The sequence below is a fragment of the Salmo salar genome, chromosome 12, assembly GCF_965601325.2.
Source record: "Salmo salar chromosome 12, fSalSal1, whole genome shotgun sequence".
Taxonomy (NCBI): domain Eukaryota; kingdom Metazoa; phylum Chordata; class Actinopteri; order Salmoniformes; family Salmonidae; genus Salmo; species Salmo salar.
Genome location: NC_138302.1, coordinates 84,302,414 through 84,323,504, shown reverse-complemented (window position 1 = coordinate 84,323,504; position 21,091 = coordinate 84,302,414). Strand labels below are relative to the sequence as shown.

Genomic DNA, 21,091 nt, shown 5'->3' with positions numbered 1-21,091 from the left:
AAAACCTGTGAAAAATAGATAAAAAAAAAAATGTGAATTTTGTGACTGTACTATTTAGTGTCATTGTTTTATAGATACCATAGTGAGAAAGGATTCATTTCGCAACACCTACGGCTTCCACTAGATGTCAACGATCTTTATAAAGTTGTTTGAAGCGTCTATGATAAACAGAGAGCAAATTAGAATGCAGGGAAGTTGACATGTCATCACTTCATTTTTTTGCGCCTGCGCATAAATCTGAGAAGCGTGAGTTTGTCATTAATTGTTTATCAAGACAGGATAGGTTGTGTGAAAATATTACTGATGTTTAACGTTAAAAATGGACCAAAAGATTAATGCTAAACAAGGTTTGACATGTTTGAACGAACGTAAATAGATTATTTACTAGGTTTTTTTAGCTTTTCGGCGTGATTTTACAACCCCCCCACCACGTTTTGTGGGAGCATAATGAACGCTAACTGCTTGGTGTTATTTGGACATAAATTATGAACTTTGTCAAAAGAAACCACATTTGTTCCGGACCTGGGAAATCCTGGCAGTGCCTTCTGATGGAGATAATCAAAGGTAAGGGGATATTTACAATGTTATTATCGATATTAGATGATGCTAACTGTATAGCATAGCTTGTTGTTCTTAGCATAGCACCCCGTTTATTGCAAAATGTGATTTCCCAGTAAAGTTATTTTGAGATCTGGCCATTCGGTAGCAATTACGAGATGATAATATATTATTCTTTGAATGACAATATTATAATTTACCAATGTTTTCGAATAGTAATTTTGTTATGTTCACCGGAAGCATTTCAGAGAAGAAAAAAATCTGAATTTCACGCTACTGTAAAATGCTGTTTTTGGATATAAATATGAACTTGATGGAACAAAAAATGCATGTATTGTATAACATAATGTCCTAGGAGTGTCATCTGATGGAGATTGACAAAGGTTAGTGCATAATTCTAGCTGGTTTCTGCTTTTGGTGACGCCTGACCTTGAATTGAAAATGGATGTTTGTACTTTTGTGGCTATGTACTGTCCTAACATAATCTAACTTTATGCTTTTGCCGTAAAGCCTCTTTGAAAATCGAACAATGTGGTTAGATTAAGGAGATGTTTATCTTTTAAATTGTGTAAAATAGTTGATTGTTTGAGAAATTGAAATTATTAGATTTTTGATGTTTTGAATTTCCAGCCTTGTTAGCAATCCCGACTCGGGGTTCATTGCTAACCTGTAGCCCCAACAGCCCCAATAATGCAGTTTTAAGTAAAAAAAAAGTGTTAAAGTATTTACAAAAATAAACAGAAATAAATAAATAAATAAAAATTTAATATGGGGGTGGGGACAATGCAAATAGTACAGGTAGGCATTTGATTTGCTGGTCAGGAGTGTTATGGCTTGGGGGGTCGAAGCTGTTAAGAAGCCTTTTGGACCTAGACTTGGTGCTCCAGTAATTCTTGCCGTGCGGTAGCCTTCCTCTGACACTGCCTAGCATAGAGGTCCTGGATGGCAGGAAGCTTGGCCCCAGTGATGTACTGGTCTGTACGCACTACCCTCTGTAGTGCCTTGCGGTCGGAGACCGAGCAGTTGCCATACCAGGCAGTGATGCAACCAGTCAGGATGCTCTTGATGGTGCAGCTGTAGAACTTTTTGAGGATCTGAGGACCAATGCAAAATCTTTTCAGTCTCCTGAGGGGAATAGGCGTTGTCGTGCCCTCTTCATGACTGTCTTGGTGTGTTTGGACCATGATAATTTATTGGTGATGTTGACACCAAGGAACTTAAAGCTCTCAAGCTGCTCCACTACAGCCCTGTTGATGAGAATGGGGACGTGCTCGGTCAACCTTTTCCTGTAGTCCACAATCATCTCCTTTGACTTGATCACATTGAAGGAGAGGTTGTTATCCTGGCACCACACTGCCAGGTCTCTGACCTCCTCCTTACAGGCTATCTCATCGTTGTTGGTGATCAGGCCTACCACTGTTGTGTCATCGGCAAAGTTAATGATGGTGTTGCAGTCGTGCTTGGTCATGCAGTCATGGGTGAACAGGGAGGACAGGGGGGGACTGAGCACACACCCCTGAGGGGCCCCCATGTTGAGGATCAGCGTGGCAGATGTGTTGTTACCTACCCTTACCACCTGGGGGCAGCCCGTCAGGAAGTCCAGGATCCAGTTGCATAGGGAGGTGTTTAGTCCCAGGGTCCATAGCTTAGTGATGAACTTTGAGGGCGCTATGGTGTTGAACGCTGCGCTGTAGTCAATGAATAGCATTCTCACGTAGGTGTTCCTTTCTTCCAGGTGGGAAAGCGCAGTATGGAGTGCAATAGAGACTGCATCATCTGTGAATCTGTTGGGGCAGTATGCAAACTAGAGTGGTTCTAGGGTTTCTGGGATAATGGTGTTGATGTGAGACTTTCAAAGCACTTCATGGCTGCAGACGTAAGTGCTACGGGTCGATAGTCATTTAGGCAGGTTACCTTGGTGTTCTTGGGCACAGGGACTATGGTGGACTGCTTGAAACATGTTGGTATTACAGACTGAAAATGTCATAGAAGACACTTGCCAGTTGGTCAGTGCATGCTCTGAGTACACGTCCTGGTAATCCGTCTTGCCCTGCGGCATTGTGAATGTTAACCTGTTTAAAGGTCTTACTCACATCGGCTACGGAGAGCGTGATCACTCAGTCGTCCGAAACAGCTGATGCTCTCATGCATGCTTCAGTGTTGCTTGCCTCGAAGCGAGCATAGAAGTTAATTATCTCATCTGGTAGGCTCGTGTCACTGGGCAGCTCGCGGCTGTGCTTCCCTTTGTAGTCCGTAATAGTTTGCAAACCCTTCCACATCCAACGAGCGTTGAAGCCGGTGTAGTACGATTCAATCTTAGTCCTGTATTGATGCTTTTCCTGTTTGATGGTTCGTCGGAAGGCATAGCAGGATTTCTTATAAGCGTCCGGGTTAGAGTCCCGCTCCTTGAAAGCGGCAGCTCTACCCTGTAGCTCAGTGCGGATGTTGCCTGTAATCCATGGCTTCTGGTTGGGGTATGTACGTACAGTCACTGTGGGGATGACGTTATCGATGCATTTTTTTTATTAAGCCGGTGACTGATGTGGTGTACTCCTCAATGCCAACGGAAGAATCCTGGAACATATTCCAGTCTGTGCTAGCAAAACTGTCCTGTAGCTTAGCATCTGTATCAGCTGACCTCTTCCTTATTGAGTGAGTCACTGGTACTTCCTGCTTTAGTTTTTGCTTGTAAGCAGGAATCAGGAGGATAGAGTTATGGTCAGATTTGCCAAATGAAGGGCGAGCGAGAGCTTTGTACGCGTCTCTGTATGTGGAGTAAAGGTGGTCTGAAGTTTTTTTTCCTGTGGTTGAACATTTAACATGCTGGTAGAAATTAGGTAAAATGGATTTCAAGTTTCCCTGCATTAAAGTCCCCGGCCACTAGGAGCGCCGCCTCTGGATGAGCATTTTCTTGTTTGCTTATGGCCTCATACAGCTCTTTGAGTGCCGTCTTAGTGCCAGCATCAGTTTGTGGTGGTAAATAGACATCTACGAAAAATATAGATGAAAACTGTCTTGGTAAATAGTGTGGTCTACAGCTTATCATTAGCAAGTAGCAAGTAGCTAGCTAGCTACCAGCTCGAGTGTGCAGTTTTTGCTGCCGCAAATTGTGTTGACTTTTTTTTGAAGAACCCCATTTATTCTCTGGGGTACATGGAAAAGGTGTGAATTAAAACCAATGGTCGACCTCTAACTGAGATCAGTTTCATGAAGAAGGATGATAAGGTGAGGGCGTTCAATACCAATTGGTATCAAAAAGGGAGCCTGTATTGCTGGCCTTGCCTGCTTTTTGGACAGTCTGAGCCTTGGGCAAAAGAGGGGTACAGTGTCCTGAAGAACATCGATTGTACAGCTGAACGGCCAAACAAAAGCAGGGAGCATATAAATGCCCACATCAGATTCAAGCTTCTAGGAAAAAGCTGATCATGACGAAAGTCTGCGTATTCAACCTGCGCAGCACAACAAGAAAATAAGAAGAAACAGGGATGTTCTCAATCGGCTTATGAACACCACTGCATTTTTGGGAATGTAATAATTGGCTTTTAGAGGACAAGACAAGAGGGAAAGTTCCACTAACAAGTGCAACTACAAGGAGCTTGTAGCGGTAATTGCACGTTACAATGCTTTACTTGCTGAACATATGGAACTTTCTACTGTATTTTCTGGGATGTCGAAATCAATTCAGAATGATTTGATAGCTTCCATCGCATCATCCATTAAAAGGTAGATTAAAGAGAGAGGTTGGCACAGCACATTTTATCGCACTCGCTCAAGTAGGCTTCCACTTCCCTTCTGTATTTATGTAGCAAAGATGATAACATATAATCACTCCGGACAGACACAAGAAAAAAACTCATCACATAAATGTTACAGCAGGCCTCCCGAGTCGCGCAGTGGTCTAAGGCACTGCATTGCTGTGCTAACTGCTGCCACTGGAGATTCTGGGTTCGAGTCCAGGCTCTGTCGCAGCCGGCCGTGACCTGGAGACCCATGGTGCGGTGCACCATTGGCCCAGCGTCGCCCGGGTCAGGGGAGGGTTTGGCCTGCAGGGATGGCCTTGTCCCATTGCTCACTAGTGACTCCTGTGGCAGACTGTGCACGCTGACACAGTTGCCAGGTATACGGTGTTTCCTCCGACACATTGGTGCGTCTGGCTTCCGGGTTAAGTGGGCATTGTGTCAAGAAGCAGTGCGGCTTGGTTGGATTGTGTTTCGGAAGACGCACGACTCTCGACCTACGCCTCTCCCGAGTCTGTATGGGAGTTGCAGCGAAGAGACAAGACTGTATCTACCAATTGGATACCATAAAATTGGGGAGAAAACTTGAACATTATAAAATAAATAAATGTTGCAGCAGCCTAGGCTACACCTAAACATTAGAGATCTGACATGCTGTATGGGATGAATACGAGACAATCTTTCAGTCTGATCAACTGTAGGCTCCTAATAAGAGCAGACGCATACAGCCTATGCACCCTGTCCATCTGGTCAGGGTAACTCATTGATAATGTTATGTATTTACAGTCCATTTGTGGGTCAGGAAAAAATGTGAATGTGATCAAATTTGGTTTATATAAAATATTGGGCTGGCTAGGCTGCCTATACGCTTTCAATCGAAAATTATTAACTGGAATGAATCATTCAACATAATAGTGATGACAGATTTTGTTTCATTTTCTATAAGGCCTACAGTTGCATAGGCCTGCATGATGCAAACATGCATAAATCAAGCTCAGCCCTGTGAGTTCTATTGTCTATCAGTTGTCTCTGTGTCTGGGTAGAGGAAATCCCCCTCCTAATCTAGTCTAAATATAATTCATATGAACAAGTATAAGGCCTGCTGCAGTTTGACAGGGTTTTCATCCCCCCCAGGGCCAGGGGTTTTTCCATGTTTTAAAAACCATGTGACCTGATTAGGAAAAACTGGTCCCATCATAGCTACCTTTTAACAACAGATAAATCACTGTCATACCTTATAGGGTCCAGAGTTTTCATGGTTAGATTAACAGATAAGGAAAAACTCCGGGCCCCAAGGGATAAAAATTGCCCCACAACTCTGGGACCTATGGTGTCACCAGTCTGCTTGCAGTTTTCAGTTATTGTCAGGTATGTGGATGATCAGGGCTTTATTCAGGAATGTTTATTGGGCGAGATGCGCTGTCTGTGTTTAACTTCATGGAGAAACTTGTTGTTCAAACCTACAATGCTGTATTGGAATGCATCTTCTATTTGTATATCCTGTTAGGGCTAGGGGGCAGCATTGACACGGCTGGATAAAAAACATACCCGATTTAAGGATAGCAGTGGCTGTTACGTAGGTGGGACGAATTCGTCCCGCCTAGCCTAGAGAGGATATACACCTAAGTCCCCTCATGTTCCTTGATTAAGAGGTGATGACAGCTCCACTCCACTACTGTACCATTGTCAACTCTCTCCTGACATGAACTGAAGCCACGTCTCATGTGCCCGCTCATCCACTGGCACATTGAATGTTTCCTCTCCAAGCACAGTGAGTAACCCTATCAATTTTCTATCATTACTGTATGTAGAGTCAATCACATACACAATCACATTATTACACATGAATGATTTTACTCCTTGCTTGGACTAACTCATTTTTAGGTATTTTGTCTAACTGTTACTGTTTTTTTGTCTTCCCAGTCAAATCCTGTCCTGCACTGAAGTCAAGCCTCTGAACACCTCAACTCATGCCTCAACTCATGCCTCATAACCTCATTCATTCACGTGATTCCTTCCCAAAACAGTGTAAATTGCCCTCTCATGCCCATTCCCCATAATATTGTACTATAAATGTCTTTATTAACCTGTTGGGGCTAGGGGGCAGTATTTGCACGGCTGGATAAAAAAATGTACCCGATTTAATCTGGTTACTAATCCTACCCAGTAACTAGAATATGCATATACTTCTTATATATGGATAGAAAACACTCTAAAGTTTCTAAAACTGTTTGAATGGTGTCTGTGAGTATAACAGAACTCATTTGGCAGGCAAAACCCTGAGACATTTTCTGACAGGAAGTGGATACCTGATGTGTTGTATTACCTTTAAACCTATGCCATTGAAAAACACAGGGGCTGAGGAATATTTTGGCACTTCCTATTGCTTCCACTAGATGTCACCAGCCTTTACAAAGTGTTTTGAGTCTTCTGGAGGGAGATCTGACCGAACAAGAGCCATGGAACGATGATGGCCCATTAGACACCTGGCGCGCGAGTTCATGTTGGGTACCCTCGTTCCAATACGTTATAAAAGAGAATGCATTCGTCCACCTTCAATATTATTCATGTTCTGGTTTAAAAAGGCCCTAATGATTTATGCTATACAACGTTTGACATGTTTGAACGAACGTAAATATATTTTTTCCCCTCGTTCATGAAGTGAAGTCCGGCGGGCTTAGATCATGTGCTAACAAGACGGAGATTTTTGGACATAAATGATGAGCTTTTTTGAACAAAACTACATTCGTTATGGACCTGTGATACCTGGAAGTGACATCTGATGAAGAGAATCAAAGGTAATGGATTATTTACATAGTATTTTCGATTTTAGATCTCCCCAACATGACGGCTAGTCTGTATCGCAACGCGTATTTTTCTGGGCGCAGTGCTCAGATTATTGCAAAGTGTGATTTCCCAGTAAGGTTATTTTTAAATCTGGCAAGTTGATTGCGTTCAAGAGATGTAAATCTATAATTCTTTAAATGACAATATAATATTTTACCAATGTTTTCTAATTTTAATTATTTAATTTGTGGTGCTGACTTGACTGCCGGTTATTGGAGGGAAACGATTTCCTCAACATCAATGCCATAGTAAAACGCTGTTTTTGGATATAAATATGAACTTGATAGAACTAAAAATGCATGCATTGTCTAACATAATGTCCTAGGAGTGTCATCTGATGGAGATTGTAAAAGGTTAGTGCCCTGATCATCCACAGGTTAAAAGCTATTTTAAAATCGGACATATCGAGTGCATAGAGGAGTAATGTATCTATAATTCTTAAAATAATTGTTATGCTTTTTGTGAACGTTTATCGTGAGTAATTTAGCAAACTGTTAGTAAATTCCCCGGAAGTTTGCGGGGGGTATGCTTTTTCTGAACGTCACATGCTAATGTAAAAAGCTGTTTTTTGATATAAATATGAACTTGATTGAACAGACATGCATGTATTGTATAACATAATGTCCTAGGTGTGTCATCTGATGAAGATCATAAAAGGTTAGTGCTGCATTTAGCTGTGTTTTGGGTATTTGTGATGCATGCTAGTTGCTTGGAAATGGCTGTGTGTTTTTTTGTGTCTATGTACTCTCCTAACATAATCTAATGTTTTGCTTTCGCTGTAAAGCCTTTTGGAAATCGGACAACGTGGTTCGATTCAGGAGAAGTGTATCTGTTGCCCTGCCCCAGCTTTTCACGGTGCCCTCTGAATGCCAAATTTCATGATGCAAATGTGAGAGTTACATTAACTATGCGCTCCAACACCTGTCACCAGAAATGTGTTGCGTTACACACGCCTCTTTCCATTTCTACATCAATAGTGCCATTGAGCTTCCATTGCACATACAGTCGTGGCCAAAAGTTGAGAATGGCACAAATATTAATTTCCACAAAGTTTGCTACTTCAGTGTCTTTAGATATTTTTGTCATATGTTACTATGGAATACTGAAGTATAATTACAAGCATTTCATAAGTGTCAAAGGCTTTCTTGACAATTACATGAAGTTGATGCAAAGAGTCAATATTTGCAGTGTTGACCCTTCTTTTTCAAGACCTCTGCAATCCGCCTTGGCATGCTGTCAATTAACTTCTGGGCCACATCCTGACTGATGGCAGCCCATTCTTGCATAATCAATGCTTGGAGATTGTCAGAATTTGTGGGTTTTTGTTTGTCCACAAGTTCTCAATTGGATTCTTGGTCGTGGGAGTTTCCTGGCCATGGACCCAAAATATCGATGTTCTGTTCCCTGAGCCACTTAGTTATCACTTTTGCCTTATGGCAAGGTGTTCCATCATGCTGGAAAAGGCATTGTTCATCACCAAACTGTTCCTGGATGGTTAGGAGAAGTTGCTCTAGGATGTGTTGGTACCATTCTTTATTCATGGCTGTGTTCTTAGCCAAAATTGTGAGTGAGCCCACTCCCTTGGCTGAGAAGCAACCCCACACATGAATGGTCTCAGGATGCTTTACTGTTGGCATGACACAGGACTGATGGTACCGCTCACCTTGTCTTCTCCGGACAAGCTTTTTTCCGGATGCCCCAAACAATCAGAAAGGGGATTCATCAGAGAAAATGACATAACCCCAGTCCTCAGCAGTCCAATCCCTGTACCTTATGCAGAATATCAGTTTGTCCCTGATGTTTTTCCTGGAGAGAAATGGGTTCTTTGCTGCCCTTCTTGACACCAGGCCATCCTCCAAAGGTCTTTGCCTCACTGTGCGTGCAGATGCACTCAAACCTGCCTGCTGCCATTCCTGAGCAAGCTCTGTACTGGTGGTGCCCCGATCCCGCAGCTGAATCAACTTTAGGAGACGGCCCTGGCGCTTGCTGGACCTTCTTGGGTGCCCTGAAGCCTTCATCACAACAATTGAATCGCTCTCCTTGAAGTTCTTGATGATCCGATAAATTGTTGATTTAGGTGCAATCTTACTGGCAGCAATATCCTTGCCTGTGAAGCCCTTTTTGTTCAAAGCAATGATGACGGCACGTGTTTCCTTGCAGGTAACCATGATTGACAGAGGAAGAACAATGATTCCAAGCACCTCCCTCCTTTTGAAGCTTCCGGTCTGTTATTCGAACTCAATCAGCATGACAGAGTGATCTCCAGGTTTGTCCTTGTCAACACTCACACCTGTGTTAACGAGAGAATTGCTGACATGATGTACACTGGTCCTTTTGTGGCAAAATGTTTTTGGGGGATTCATTTCATTTGCATGGCAAAGAGGGACTTTGCAATTAATTGCAATTCATCTGATCACTCTTCATAACATTCTGGAGTGTATGCAAATTGCCATAATACAAACTGAGGCAGCAGACTTTGTGAAAATTTATATTTGTGTCATTCTCAAAACCTTTGGCCATGACTGTATACCAAACAGGCACCCATGTGAATCTGGGATGTCTCATGACATGCTATTTTGAATGTTAGATGGTGCCAATCTCTCACTCCATTCACCCACGCATCAGAGAAGAAAGGGGCACTCCGATCTCTAAACAGCCAGCAAGGCTCACAATACGCGCAATCTAGCTTGGCTGAATAACATAGCCATGTACGTGGTAATTTGATTCCAGCCTTGGTTGTAGTGGTGTAATACGACTCGGAAAAACACCGCCATCTCTTGGGAATGGGCCAGTAGGCTTACACGAGCCTAATGCAATAACGTGCCGTTTAACTTTAGCATCCACATTTGTTGCATAATGCTCCCTGTCAGCTGGATAGGTAAAAAGGCAGGGGAGCAAAGTGAGGCTAGAATCGTGGTGGCTGAGGAAACAGGCCACCACGATTCTAGCCTCACTTTGCTCCCCTTCCTCCCCGCCCGGCCTGGGGATAGATTGTCTAGCCTGGCTTGTGCTCAGGGTCGTATCCGCCGATACCTGACAACCTGTATCCTCCTCTGTCAAAGTTGCTTCTTCTGGCACGATGGAACAGCTTGGCCTTGGCTCACTTGACCCGCTAAAAGCTGCTGCTGGCGATGATAAACCTACATCCTCTTCTGGTCCCGCTACATTGCTTGTGCTAGCAATGGCTGCACATGAACTGCATTTGAAAAGGGAATCTAATTTAACTAAGTTTGATACCTCCTTTGCTTTCTCATTTTTGGCCTTACTCTTTTGGCCTCCACTTTTGTGTTGATACATTGTTGATTTTTAAATCCATAATTTTCTGTTCTCGACTTTCTCTCTTTCTCTCTTTTTTTCAGCCATTGTCTCTTGATAGCTAGCTCAACTGTTGCTTAAAACGACGACAGAAACAACAATGCTTTGGAGAGTATTTGCACAATGAATCCCAGAATGCATTTCATTATTTTAACATGGTATTGAAACTATTGAATAATATGATTTATTTAGCTAATTAAATTTGATTTATTGTCATCAATAAAGTAAAATATCATGCTGACTTATGTAGTGGCAAAAAAACATTTTGTTGGTGAAACCATCAGTGGGATCATTTATCATATACCTTACGTTAAAGAAAGATCTTCTCATGAAATTGTAGACATGATGGACCTGTGATAACAATTAATACTTGGGCATGGTGGGGTGGTATTCAAATTACATAGGCGGCCGGTGGCTCTGCAGATCCGGGCCATCACTGGGCCCATGTGCGTCCCGGGCCCTAGTGCGACCGCACCGGCTGAAGCTACGCCACTGGCTGAGAGGGTCACCAAAACTAATAGGTATTTTGGTTTCAGTGCATTTTCTTAAAAAAAATGATATAGCCTATCAATGTGTAGGCATACTGTGTAATACAATCTATAATTAAATAAAGGTTAAATAAAAAAATGCAAATGATTTTTCACTAAAATGTGAATGTGTTTTTACAGAACATACAACTATGCCGACAGCCATCTGTGGACAAAGGGCGGGACAACGGGCCGCAACGAAAAAATGCATGGTTGCCAAGAAAGCGATTAGTTTTGCTAGATTCTTAAAATGTGTACGCAGAATTTGTGTGTTTTAATTCTTAATTGATCTACCATTTCTATCATAGGCCACTGTAATCGATGGGGGCTCAGGGCGGTACCATTCTGCTCATCTGATGAAGGTGCACATGGATCAGATTCAAACTTTGAAGACCGAGATCGAGTCATTGAAGCCAGACCAGCAGAAAGAGAAACATTTTCTGAGGGCAGAGATAGGGGCGACAGCTGATGCATTGGTCCAGAGCCAGGAGGCATTGGCGGAGAGTCAGGCGGACAATGACACATTGAAGAGGGCGAGGAATGAGATGGAGTCACAGTCCATGCCAGGCACACCTGTGAGCTCTGGAACTCCACCTCCGACAGGCAGAGTCAACGTACATGACGGGTTCATCAGCTCGTCAGTTCACCCTGACATTTCCATTCCTCTTCTGACAACAGAACTTGACCAACTGCTCACCAGGCACAGCAAGGGCCGCCCGGACTGGTATGCTGTTCTGCTATTCCAAGGAGATGTAACAGAAGAGAGATACCACGAGTGGGCACAGGATACCAACTGGGATGGATCCCGAGGCAAATGTGGCTTACCAGTGAACCTCCGGGTGTTCATCATTAATACTGTGTCTCAGAAGTTTATGTCCATGACTGATGCAACCCGAAAAAGCATTAAAGACAGAGTTAATGAGTACTTGAGGTCACGGAGAAAGTCTGGACATGGCCTGCTCTCACTTATGTAAGGAATTTGGCACTTTCCCATGTATACTACAGTATGTACTGTAGGCTATGTTAACTTATAAGACTGCACAGTAGCCTAATTAACAAATGCAGGTGGCTTATATCTTCAAAATGTTTTAAATGCTTTATTATCCAAATGTAAAAACATATACTGTACAGTACTGTACATCTTCATCAGCTTCTTTATGCTTCGTTAATAAAATAATGATAAAAATAGTCTTTCAAAATGCAGATGTTTATTTTGTTATGGATCCATAACAAATTACTATGGGAATAAATATCAGTGAATTACAGAAATATTGGAACAGAATTATCTAATGAAGGTAAACAAATGGTTGCTTACTGGAAAATACTCTATCAAACACACACGGTCACGTTGTACAGCACCATTTTGGCTATTAGCAGGTAGCTGGAAAATTCTACCGTCAAATGTATTCTTTTGTTAGGTTGGCTGTATCACAACCGACCGTGATTGGTTGCAATTTCAGTATAATCCACCAGAAAAGACAAAACAAATAATACAACAAAAACTATTATTATTATTATCTATCACATCCGACCGTGATTGGGAGTCCCATAGGGCGGCGCACAATTGGCCCAATGTTTCTCTCCCTCTAAAAACAGAAATAAATGTTTTGGCCTTTACAAATAATATTTTGGCCTTTATTTAGATTACAATTGCTCGCTTTATTTTTTTTAAACGAAATAACCTCCAAAATATCATTATATATTATCAAGTTGATGGCACCGTCATATAGCCGGCACCTACATAAAGCTGAGTGACTCACTCATTGATGGCTTCGGATCAAAATAAATAAGTACCAACATTCTTTCTGATGGTCTTTAATAAATACATGTTTTGTTATCCTGACACTTTTATGCAGGGTTAAACGAATATGTGGCCACCAGTCAGATTTTGACAGCAATGCTAAAAAAATGACAGATACATTCAAAATGAGAGGCTACAAGGACAAAACTCTTGATGATGCAATGATGAAAATTTCTCAAAAACCAAGAGAGGAATTACTAAAAACTCAAATAAAGAAGAAAAATAACAATGCAACCGTCTTTTGCACTAAGTACACTAAGGGTTGGGAGAAAATGAAAGCAATCCTGAAAAAGCACTGGCATATTCTGCAATCAGACAAAAAAAAAATCGCACACCTCTTCAACGAGGTGGTGGTCTATAAGCGTGGTCGCAATATTGGAGATAGTTTGGTGAGATCTGACATGCCCCCTGAGCCTACTCAGACACTCTTGACACCTATCCCAAATGGTAACTACAAATGTGGCTCATGTGCACACTGCAATAGCACTATAAAAACGTCTTTCTTCAGACACCCACATACAGGTCGAAAGATCCCTGTTACGGGTATCATCTCATGCAAGACCAAGGGAGTAATCTATCTCATCACCTGTTCATGTGGAAAAGCCTACGTAGGACAAACGAAAAGACAATTAAAACAACACATAGCTGAACACCGCAGCTCAATCAGGTGAAAGAACATTGACTATCCAATAACAGCTCACTTTGTTGAAGCTAACCATCCCATCTCCTCCCTCAAATACACAGGCATTGAGCATGTTGCTCTACCAAGGAGAGGAGGTAACATCGAGATCCTACTGCTACAAAGGGAGGCTTCCTGGATATCCTATCTAAAAACACTGACCCCTGGTGGTCTGAATATTAACTTTGATCTCAGACCCTTATGAACACATTTTTCCTTTATGAACAAGTCTTATAAATTGAAAAATTATTTTTACTGCTTATTAGCGTACACCTAATATGTTCCCCCTGTTGATGATGCTCATTATATATTAAGGTTGAACCAAAAGATTACATGTAACAAAAATTAAATGAAATACGAAATGATGTGAAATTGAATGAAACAATAATGTATGTTGATGCTAATATGATGTACAATATTCCATTATGTTTCTATATGATAACAATAGCGTAATATATTTAATATGCCATATACTATTTTTTAACAGTTTCACAAATTAATTTTAATTAACTTAATCATTATGACACACCCCTCACTACTGTCATTGGTTACACTAATTGCACTGTTTGTCTACATAACCTGGTTCAAGTATTCATGACATTACCCTGAGGAAGACACAGTGATGCCGAAACGTTGGTAAATACCCATTAAATTGCTGGGAGTTCATACATGGAGTGTGTGACTTTCTTTATTTTGACAGGTTATCCTGACATGGACACCATGTACAGTATTATAATAGCCCTCCTGATTGGCGCAGCGGTCTAAGACACTGCGTCACAGTGCAAAATGCATTGCTACAGATGCAGGTTCGATACCTGTGCCGGGAGGTTGATATGTAATTATTGTCAGTCACGTCATTGGATTTATTTTTTCCCGATATACTGTGGGTCTACCGTAGGCGACATGAGTCTCACTAGTGTTGAGTAATGTGCTGTTAAAAGTTGTGTAGGTCTTATTTATTTAAAGAGCAGCTCTAGACCCCAGGTGGTCAACTATTTTAGCACCGTTTTGTTAAAAAGTAAAAAACACATGAAATAACACACCCAGAGTGTAACGTGGGTCGTCTAAAGGGGACCAAGAAGCAGCGTGTTGAGTGCTCATATTTCCTTTTATTAATGAAACACTTAACAAAAACAACAAAACGACCACCAACAGTTCCGTCAGGTAACACATACAAAACGGAAAACAACTACCCACAAAAAGCCAGGAAGAAAAACCCCTACTTAAATATGATCTCCAATCAGAGGCAACGAGGACCAGCTGCCTCCAATTGGAGATCAACCCCAAAAATAGCAACATAGAAATAGAAAACCTAGAACACAAACATAGAAATAGAAAACATAGAAAAACACACCAAAAAAACTGTCACGCCCTGACCTACTCTACTATAGAAAATGACACCTTACTAGGGTCAGGACGTGACAGTACCCCCCCAAAGGTGCAGACTCCGAATGCAACAAACCAACAAAAAAACAAAAGGGAGGGTAGGGTGGGTGATAATTGTCTATGGCGGCTCAAATGCAGTCCACATAACCTTAACCTCCAGCATAGGAGGCGGCTCCGGTTCTGGGTGTACTCCCCGCTCCACCCACTGATCCTTCTGCTTTTTTACCACCTGACCGTGGATCGACGTCGAAGGAACCGGACTGTAGATCATTGCTGGAGATTCTGGGCTGCAGGCCGCCGCTGGAGGTTCTGGGCTGCGGGCCGCCGCTGGAGGTTCTGGGCTGCGGGCCGCCGCTGGAGGTTCTGGGCTGCGGCCGCCGCTGGACGTTCTGGGTTGCGGGCCGCCGCTGAAGGCCGCCGCTGAAGGTTCTGGGCTGCGGGCCGCCGCTGGAGGTCCTGGGTTGCAGGCCGCCGCTGAAGGTTCTGGGCTGCGGGCCGCCGCTGGAGGTCCTGGGTTGCAGGCCGCCGCTGAAGGTTCTGGGCCGCGGGCCGCCGCTGGAGGTTCTGGGTTGCGGACCGCCGTTGGAGGTTCGGGGCTGCGGACCGCCGCCGAAGACTCCGGGCTGCGGACCGCCGCCGGAGGCTCCGGGCTGGGGAACGTCGCCGGAGGCTCCGGACTGGGGAGCGTCGCCGGAGGCTCCGGACTGGGGAGCGTCGCTGGAGGCTCCGGACTGGGGAGCATCGCTGGAGGCTCCGGACTGGAGTGCCATGGATCATCCTACAGGCTTCGTGCCATGGTTTATCCCTACAGGCTCCGGACAATTTGTAATCCCTCCAGGTTTTTTGCCAAGGATTATCTCTACAGGTTCCGGGCCATGGATTACCTCTGCAGGCTTCGTGCCATGGAATATCCCAACAGGCTCCGGGCCATCGATCATCACTAGAGGCTTAGTGCCATGGATCATCTCTACAGGCGTCGGACCATCGATTATCACTGGAACTGGTCTTACCAGACTGGGGAGACGCACTGAGGACCGAGTGCTCAAAGCAGGCACCGGCCTTACTGGGCTATGGATGCGAACTGGAGGGAGAGTGCGAAGAACAGGCACAGGACGTACTGGATGATGGAGGCGCACTGGAGGAAGAGCGCGAGGAGCAGGCACAGGACGTACTGTGCTATGGAGGCGCACTGGAGAGAGAGTGCGAGAGGCAGGCACATGCTCACCACAAAAAGCACGAGTAGTCATTGTGCATCACAGGAGGCTGCTGTGGGGAGGACAGCTCATAATAATGGCTGGAAAGGAGTAAATGGAATGGCATCAAACACAAGGAAGCCATATGTTTGATTTATTTGATATCATTCCACTAATTCCGCTCCAGTCATTACCACAAGCCCGTCCTCCCCAATTAAGGTGCCAGCAACCTCCTGTGTTGTGCATAGAGTTGTATGGTTAGTTAAACTTTTAAATCAATGTTTTTTGTTTGGCATACATTTTAAAGTGAAAAATCTGAGTCTAAGCGTTATTCCGTTACTGCAGAATTACCCAGCCATGTTCCCTGGAGATCTAATTGTGTACAAACTGTGAAGTAATGTGCTAGTCTGTTCCTGTTCCTGTTTACAGCGGCGACTGCTGCTGCTGCTGTTCAGAGGCCACCTGGGGTCTAGAGCTGGACCCCTTCTGGTTACTCATGAGGCACGTATCCCATGCTGCTAAACACTATCTAGGCTACATGCCGATGCTCCATCTTAAAAGCCCCCACAGTCTACTCCTTAGAGACTCAACATATGGAGGAATGACCGTGTAGTGCAGAAATGTATTCACAGTGCATTCTATTTCATGTGTAAAACTCCAGACAAAAAAAATCGGTATATAGGCAACCGAGAGAATTTCAACCAGGGAATTTCAGAGTTGTGTGTGTCCTTCCAGCTACTGGCAGCCGCAGCCCTTGTGCCCAGCGTCATTTCATTTCAATGAGCATGGGCTTAATGTGTCACGTCATTGTGCTTCAACAGCTGCAATAAAAATAGCTAGTTTCTGATCTCACATCCCTGTTAGCTACCTCACAGGGTTGTAGCAACAGATTTGGAGGCTTATTGTCATGGGTTGATTATTGAATTTGACATACATATTAACTTGTGTCTAAGAATATGATAATGCAGAACGTCATAGTGGTTATGGGAATCGCTCCAAATAAATAAATGAAAAAGAAAATGTGTTAATGTATGACAGTCCATAACTATATTGATTTTGGATAAGAGTAGATCTCTAATTAAAGACTAGGTCTCTAAATCCCCAAATTCTGGGACTTGCTTTACCTGTTTAAAATAATTGTTGTGATAGTTGAACCACTTGATTGGTAGAAGTTATTTATATTCTTATTTCAGATTTGAGACGCAGAGAAGAAGAGAAAGACTTCATAAAACCTTTCAGATTTAAATAGCAGAAAAATAGACTAAGATTTCAAACACTAACTTGTTGTTGGGAAAGTGAATAGCAGAGTAGAAGAAGATTTTATGCGCGCTAACTTTTTGTCTAACTTCTTGGGAAAGTGGACTGAATTTCATTTTTTTTTTTAAAAGGTTCGAGATTTTTATTTTTATGCTGTTACTAAAACAGCTATATTGTAAGAATGGTAGAATATATTTTGATTCTGATTTCATATTTGAATTGCAGAGAAGTAACGTAAGATTTCATATGCAATAACTGTTTGTCTAACTTGTTTGGAAAGTGGTCAAAGTAGCTGGTTTGTGTCAAAAGTTGCATTGTTCATAGTGAATGGAATGTTGGAAGTCATGTGACTTTTTAATAATAGGGAGCACTAGAATGTTTAAAAAAGTCCCTTTAAAGTGAATAAAGATGGACAAAAAAAGCACAAAAAGCTTAATAGTTTAAAAATTATAAAACATATCAAAAAGTTGTGTAAGCACACTATTCCAGACAGGTCTGTACATGTTAAAGTGTGAATTAGATTTTTTTGCTTAAATGGTGTAAAAGGAGCAGGCTGTTAAATAATAACATGCTATCGCATGTCTCGTTAATTACACGAAAAATAAAAAGTTGTATGACTGTTATAGTACTATATCAACTGGAATGTGTGGCCAGAGATAGTCAAGCATTACACAAAACAAGTAATGATAATTAATAGCATGACTGATTGTGGGAGTCATTCTAAAACTAATCTGCCACGGCATAAAAGGAAGTGTCAGTCATTGGGATGACTGCTTGATGACAGCCTGAGTGTCAAACTTCTCATCCTTAATCAGCTTCCCAGTTGTTCTTATCATGGAGACAGAAAGTGCTCACTTTCCTAAAGAAAATAATAATAAATACACTTTTTAATATGCTATATATTGTCAGTGGCTTAACAAACGTAAAGCTTTTTGATGCAACTGTTTTACGGGTGTTGAAGCTGCGGTATATAGCTGCGCTTCTTAACACCTGCCTGCTTAACCCGGAAGCCACCAATGTGTCGGAAGAAACACTGTTCAACTGACGACGGAGGTCAGCCTGCAGGCGCCCAGCCCGCCACAAGGAGTCGCTAGAGCGCTATGAGCAAAGTAAAGCCCCCCCCCCCGGCCAAACCCTCCACTAACCCGGACGACGCCTAGCCAATTGTGCACCGCCCTATGGGGCTCGCCATCACGGCCGGTTGTGATACAGCCCGGGATCAAACCCGGGCCTTAGACCGCTGCACCACTCGGGAGGCCCATAGGCGCTGTCTTTTGATGAGCATGCAGCATCGCTGCACAGTTCGCAGCATCAGCACCATGAGGAGGTTGATTGGGAAATAGCCTGGTCTCACAGCCTAAGCAGCGTCGTCCGGGTTTGGCCGGGGTAGGCCATCATCGTAAATAAGAATTTGTTCTTAACTGACTTGCCTAGTTAAATAAAGGTCTCCAGGCCCATCCCTCAGCGTTTTACCAAAACAGAGGCGGGGTGCCCGTTTTGTCATTGTTTCATCTGTGGATTTGCCCTTTAAACAGCTGCATATTATCAAGATATCAAAGTGTCACCAACAAAAGGTAAACAATATGCCTATAGCAAATGCAGCATATGACATACATTTTTCACATGTAAATAGAACTTTTCAGTAGTGCTCAAAGCATGCCATTCCATGAGCACAGCATTTATGTTTCAACTCGAATCAATGAGCCCAACCAGTCCTCCATGACAACAAAATCATAAACAACAGAGTAGGGCTGGCTAATAAGTCCTTCGTTTTTGGGTTAGATAAAAAAAAAAATATATATATATATATATATATATATGTTTTACTATGTTACGTTTTAATTTTGTTTAAACCTTTATTTAATCAGGCAACAAATTCTTATTTTACAATGACGGCCTACCCCGGCCAAACCCTCCCCTAACCCAGACGACGCTGGGTCAATTGTGCACCGCCCTATGGGACTCCTGATCACGGCCGGTTGTGATACAGCCAGGGATCGAACCAGGGACTGCAGTGACGCCTCTAGCACTGAGATGCAGTGTCTTAGACTACTGTGCGGTCACTAAAATGAGTATATGTTAGGTTTAGTATGGTTACATAAGACAGAAGGTTACTTAAGGTAAAAACGAAAGTAGGGTGGTTGGGTTGGCATGTAACGCGAACGTCTACCAACCCAAAGGTTGCAAGTTCAAATTTCATCACGGACAACTTTAGCATTTTAGCAACTTTGCACCAACTTACTACTTTTTTAGCTACTTTGCAACTACTTAACATGTTAGCTAAGTCTTCCCCTAACTTTAACCCTTTAACCTAACCCCTAACCTTAACCCTAACCCCTAGCTTAAGTAACGTTAGCTACCTAGCTAACATTAGCCACAACAAATGTGTAACATATACGGTTCGCAAATTTGTAACATTGTAAAAAATTGCAATTCGAAACACATCATACAAAATGATGAGGGACGTCCACAACTTTATAAAAACAATACGAAACATAACATTTCATATTAATTGGAGTCAGTGGCGGTTCTAGACCATTTCAACTGGGTAAAAATTATTTCATACTTCACAATCAGGGGGGGCCACAAGGGGGTCAAAAATTGTTGTCACAAGGGCACTGGCCCCTTGTGAGGTTGTTGGACGGTGTGCCAAAAAGTTGATAGCCTACATCTGAACATGCCACTGGAATCTTTGTATATACCGGTTATTCTGCATTCAAATGACATTTTTCTCATCTCATTGCCATGTTTTGCAGGAGATTGGCTATTAAATATAAAACGGAGTGAAGTAAAGAGCCTAGAGACAGAACATTTCAACCTGGACTCAGGGGTACTGGGGTAAGGGTAAGGTGCGATGCTGTTTATTAGGCTATATAACTTTTTGCAACAGAGATATTGACGAAACTGTAGCCCTCAGATTTACAAAAGTATAGGCTACTTCACGATGTGCTTCACTAGGCTGTTGAAACCCAGTGCCGTGCGCGTCGTTTACAATAGGCGAGCATGGTAAATATAAATTTGACAGCAAACAGTTTCGAGCAGTCTAGTCTATCATAATGCGTACATTCTGGTGCACCGTTCTCCTTCACTTTATCAGCAAAAATCGCAAGCATTAGGCTATAAACATGAAATAACGGCACTATTAACCTAGTTAGATTTTATAGGCCATTCAATATAATTAACATGTGTTTGAAAAAAAGTGATTTTCGGATAAAGAATAGGCTACGATTCCCAAATAAACACATTCTGCATGCAAAAGTAGTTATCAGCTTTACAAAAGATTTCAGTGGGGAACAGAGAAAATTCATTAGTGAGCTCAACTCCCTGATAGACAACTCAAAATGCGTGAACTTACCTTAGTAGCAAATTTCTCAAACCTAGAATCCCGTGACTCTTTCCACTCGACTGTTCACATTAGGATGTAACTGCAAATATGATGCTATTTCTACTTAGTACTTTTTTCTAGGGAAATTCCAGCGCTCCTTTGTACCATCAGTTGTGCCTCGCGCGTCGAGTTCAGCTCGGGAGGGAATGAGAGGCGGAATTAAAGTATGCACAAGAGGATGGAACACGCGTGAGTGGGGGGGCATAGTGGAGCGAATTAGAACGAGTTCATCTGATTTACATCTAATGGGAGTGGTACATTCAGGGTTGGGTAGGTTGCTTTCTAAATGTAACCCTTTACAGTTACTAGTTACCTGTCCAAAATTGTAATCGGTAACGTCACTTTTGTTTTACCCCAAACCCTGTAACGTAATCTGATTACATTCAGTTACTATCTCCTTAAGAGC

General features: G+C 42.6%; 1 protein-coding gene across 1 annotated transcript in view; it reads right to left on the bottom strand.

The window, feature by feature from the left end:
• Positions 1 to 20,827, bottom strand: part of LOC106565755 (caM kinase-like vesicle-associated protein) — a 103,812-nt gene extending 82,985 nt beyond the window's left edge. Inside the window, exon 1 of the mRNA XM_014133238.3 lies at positions 20,656 to 20,827. The gene's annotated coding sequence lies outside the window, so the exon portion shown is untranslated. The remainder of the gene's footprint in view (positions 1 to 20,655) is intronic.
• Between the last annotated feature and the right edge of the window lie 264 nt (positions 20,828 to 21,091).